Source organism: Glycine max, chromosome 1 (genome assembly GCF_000004515.6).
Source record: "Glycine max cultivar Williams 82 chromosome 1, Glycine_max_v4.0, whole genome shotgun sequence".
NCBI lineage: Eukaryota > Viridiplantae > Streptophyta > Magnoliopsida > Fabales > Fabaceae > Glycine > Glycine max.
In genome coordinates, this window is record NC_016088.4 from 33408143 (window position 1) to 33413377 (window position 5235).

The window sequence follows — 5235 nt, forward strand, 5'->3', positions numbered from 1 at the left end:
AGAACAAGGCAATATATATATACATCAAGCATGGCCAAAATAAAACATTAAGCATGGCCAAAAATCATATCTTCAATTGAAATATACCCCCCCACACTTATTCCCAAAACAATTCCAAAGCTCCAAAATTCCTTAAGGGTAAGGTGTTATCATGGTTTTTCACTTAAGGCTTGTAATGAGCTTCAAAACAAAGAAAGGGGAACATAGGCTCAAAGGGGCTATCAAAGGAATTAATTCAAGGTAAGTCCATTTGGCTAGAAGCTTATAAGAACAAAATTGCCTAAATCATTTCCAAATATGCATGTGAATTAGGAAGCTTCAACAAGAATCAAGCCAAGGCTATTGTGCAAGCAATCAATGGGGCAAAACACACCAAAAGATTATGATGATGGATGGCTCAAATTCTCACAAAGGTAAACTTATCACTTTCAAATTGAGCTTTCAAAACTATCATGCCATGTAGAGGAAAAACATGGATTTCAAATCACAAAATGTCAAGAGATTTTATTTTCAGAACAATTACCCATTTCTTGAACATATCCTATAATTCATAGAAAAATATGCAAAGTTGTACATGCAAACAGAATTGACCTAAGATATTAAACTAGAAACCCAACAAAACTAACAAAATTAACAAAACTAGCAAAACCAAAACCAAAGAACTCCCCCCTATACTTAAACAACACATTGTCCTCAATGTAGCATAATTAAAAGATTAAAAGCAATTAGACCATCAAATAGAATCGAAAAAATGTAACAAAAGTAAAGAAGGAGATAGGAAAGAAAAACTCCCTAAGTCATGGTGGAGGAAGAGTAGGGTGGAGTAAGGAAGTCTCTTCCACCACTACATCCACTAAAGAAGGGTTTGTGAGGAATGGCTTAAGTCGGTGTCCATTGACCTTGAAGCTCTTGTTTGTGGAGTCGTTTTTTTATCTCAACTGTACCATAAGGAAAAAGATTAGTAACAACAAAAGGACCAATCCACTTAGACCTCAACTTACCACTCATGAGTCCAAGCTTAGAATTATACAATAACACTTTTTGCCCGACCATGAAGTTCTTCTTAATTATCATGCTATCATGGAACTTCTTGGTCTTTTTTTGTAGAACTGGGCATTCTCGTAGGCTTCTAGGCGAATCTCATCTAACTCTACTCAGTTGCAACTTTCTTTCCTCACCAGCTTGATCCATAGAGAAGTTGCAGGTCTTCACTGCCCAGTATGCTTAATGCTCAATCTCCATTGGAAGATGACATTCCTTTCCAAAGACAACCCGATAAGGAGACATTCTTATGGGTGCTTTGTAGGCAGTCCTATGTGCCCAAAGAGCATCATCAAGCCTGGTACTCCAATCTTTCCTGCTTGGTTGCACAATCTTCTCTAAAATTCTCTTGATCTCCCCTGTAAGAGATTTCTGCCTGTCCATTGGTTTGGGGGTGGTATGGTGTGGATACCTTGTGTACAACCCCGTACTTTTTAAGCAAGGCATGCATTGACTTGTTGCAAAAATGGGTTCCTTGATCACTAACGATTGCTTTAGGTACTCCAAACTTGCAAAACAAATTAGATCTGACAAAATCTACAACAACCTTAGCATCATTAGTTCTAGTGGGCTTGGCTTCCACCCATTTTGAAACATAATCAACTGCAAGGAGAATGTAAACATAACCAAAAGATACAGGAAAAGGGCCCATGAAATCTATACCCCAGACATCAAACACCTCACAGAATAGCATAGGTTGCTGAGGCATTTGTTGCCGCCATATAAGTGCACTACTTGCTCTCTAACACTGCTCACAAGTGCTACAAATCTTCCATGCATCTTTAAAGATGGTGGGCCAATAAAAGCTATAGTCAAGCACTTGGTGAGTTGTCCTTTGAACACCCAGATGACCTCCCAATGCAGAAGAATGACAGAATTGCAGGACTGAGTCAGTCTCATGATCTGGAATGCATCGTCTAATGACCTGATCACTGCACAATTTCCACAAGTAGGGGTCATCCCAAATAAAATGCTTAGCATCACTTTTAATTTTATCTTTTTGAGTCTTAGATGCTAAGGGAGGAAAAACAGAAGCAACTAAATAATTGACAATGTTAGCAAACCAGGGAATAGAAACAGAATCAGAAATACTATACAATATATATAAATGATCATCTGGGAAATCATCCCGAATGGGTGAGTTCTCATCAGACACATGTTCGATCCGACTCAAATGATCAGCAACTAAATTTTGTGCTCCGCTCCTATCACGGATCTCCAAGTCAAATTCTTGGAGCCAGAGCGTCCATCGGATCAACTTAGGCTTTGAATCAGCCTTCTTCAACAAGTACTTTAAAGCTGCATGGTCAGTATAAACAATAATGCAGGTACCAAGCAAATAAGAATGAAATTTTTCAAGAGCAAAAACTATGGCTAGTAGCTCTTTCTCAGTAGTAGTATAATTCGCTTGGGCAACATCTAAAGTCCTAGAAGCATAATATATCACCCTAAGCAATTTATCAATTTTTTGAGCAAGGACAGCCCCCAATGCATAATTGGATGCATCACATGTAAGCTCAAAAGGGACTGTCCAGTCGGGTGCCTGGATGATGGGGGTGGTAGTCAGTGCTCTTTTCAGGCAATCAAAAGCCTCTTTGCATTTATCATTAAAGTCAAACTCTACCTCCTTCTGCAACAAGTTGGATAGTGGAAGGGCAACTTTGCTAAAATCTCTTATAAAGCGCTTGTAGAATCCTGCATGACCAAGAAAAGATCGCACCTCTCGCACGCAAGAGGGGTAAGGCAATTGTGAAATAATAGAAATTTTTGCAGGATCTACTTCAATGCCCTTATTGGAAATAATGTGGCCAAAACTATACCTTGCTCAACCATAAAATGACATTTTTCAAAATTTAGAACAAGGTTAGTTTCAGTGCATCTATTCAAAACCTTTTCCAGACTATCCAAACAATTATCAAAAGAGGATCCATATACAGTGAAATCATCCATAAACACCTCTATGCAATTTTCTAACAAATCACTAAAAATACTAATCATGCACCGCTGGAAGGTACCAGGGGCATTGCATAGGCTGAAAGGCATCCTCCTATAAGTAAAAGTGTCGAAGGGGCAGGTGAATGTGGTCTTTTCCTGATCCTCAGGAGCAATAGTGATTTGCATATAACCAGAAAAACCATCAAGGAAACAGTAGTGAGATTTACCTGCCAGGCGTTCAAGCATCTGGTCAATGAATGGCAGGGGAAAATGGTCCTTTCTGGTAACCTGGTTCAGCCTCCTATAGTCGATGCAAACTCTCCAACTGTTCTACACCCGAGTAGGAATCAACTCCTCCTTCTCATTTTTTATCACGGTGAGGCCGGTTTTCTTCGGGACTACCTGGACGGGACTCACCCATGGGCTGTCGAAGATAGGATAAATGATTCCAGCTTGCAAAAGCTTGGTTACCTCCTTCTTCACTACATCAAGAATCACCGGGTTGAGTCTTCTTTGTGGCTGTCTTATTGGTTTAGCTCCATCTTCTAAATTTATTCGATGCATACATGTGGATGGGCTAATACCAGGAATGTTCGCCAGGGTCCAGCCTATAGCCTTCTTATGCTTCTTGAGGACTGACAACAGCTTCTCCTTTTGCTCATCAGCAAGGGAGGAAGATATAATTACTGGAAAACTTTTGCTATCATCCAAGTAAGCATATTTTAAATTTGATGGCAGAGGCTTTAATTCTAGTGTGAGCGGCTGGATAATGGTAGAAGGAGATGGTTTCTCAGCCTGTACCTCATAAGGAAAGTTAGAGGTATGTGTACTTCCTGAAACATGACATTGTCAAACTTACTGTTCCCTCTGATACAAGGTATGCTAAATGTACCTAGATCTTTACATTTTTCAGGGATTTGGGGAACAGATTTACCAATCAATGCGGAGACATTTCTGCCCATACTAATTCTTTCACTTCCTTCAAGCTTCCGCTTATTAGTGCACAGCTCCTTCAAGAATTTAGCATATCTAGGAATTTGCTTTATTGCATCCAGCAGAGGTATGTTTACCTCTACTTTTCTAAATGTTTCCAAGATCTCCTTCTTTGCCTCTTCCATTTTTTTGTTGGAAATTGCTCTTGGAGGGAATGGAAGAGGGATATACTGCTTCTGTAAATCAGAATTACCAATGGAAGGTTCACCTGCATAGAAATTGTTAGGTAACTTACTCTTTAAATTTTTGTCATCATCTTTTACTGGAGTAGATTGAAGTTGGGCAAGTTCATTTGCGGATGAAGAAGATGTTGCTGGTTGAGGTCTTTGACACTGCTTTCCCGACCTCAATGTAATGGCACTCACATTTTTGGGATTCTTGATAGATTGAGAAGGTAATCTGTCAGAATTTTGGGACTGTTGTTGATTTAACTGTGTAGCCAATTGTCCCATCTGATTAGTTAAGCTCTAAATGGAGGCTTTGGTCTCTTGTTGAAATTGCATGTTTTGCATAGTCATTTGCCTCACAAGTTCTTCAAGGGAAGGTTGCGGAGGAGCCTCAACTGTTTGTTGTTTCTGGGGTTGTTGTTGTTGTTGCTGCTGGTTTGGTGGAGGAACGTATGGTTTGCATAGGCCGGCAGCATTCTGAAAATAAGGTTGCTGTTGTTGTTGCTGCTGTTGTGAAGGATTCGACCATCTAAGGTTGGGATGATTCCTCCACCCGGGATTGTACTTGTTGCTGGAGAGGTCATAATTGTTCTGCTGTGGCTGATTTTGCTGCTGAGGTTGAGGAGGTCTATTGTAGATGTTTGCAGCATAAGCTTCAGGCTGTTCAATTGCTTCAGATTGTTGCACAGAAGGGCAAAGGTCTGTGTGGTGGTCGGCAGAGGAGCATAAACCACAGAGTCTGGCGACAGGTGTAGATTTTGATTCATGGCCAGTTGGGTTACCAAGTTAACCAAGGCATCTAGTTTACCTTCAAGCTTCTTAGTCTCGGCTGATGAAGATGAATTCGTGGCTACTTCATGCACTCCTCTAATGACAATAACATCACTTCTGGCACTAAATTGCTGGGAGTTTGAAGCCATCTTCTCAATTAAATTTCTGGCTTCTGTGACATCCTGGAAATTTCTACCCGGAATTTTGTAAACGATACATTTTGAATAATTATATATATAAGTATTATTTAGTGTGTGTATATATATATATATATATATATATATATATATATATATATATATATATATATATATATATATATATATAT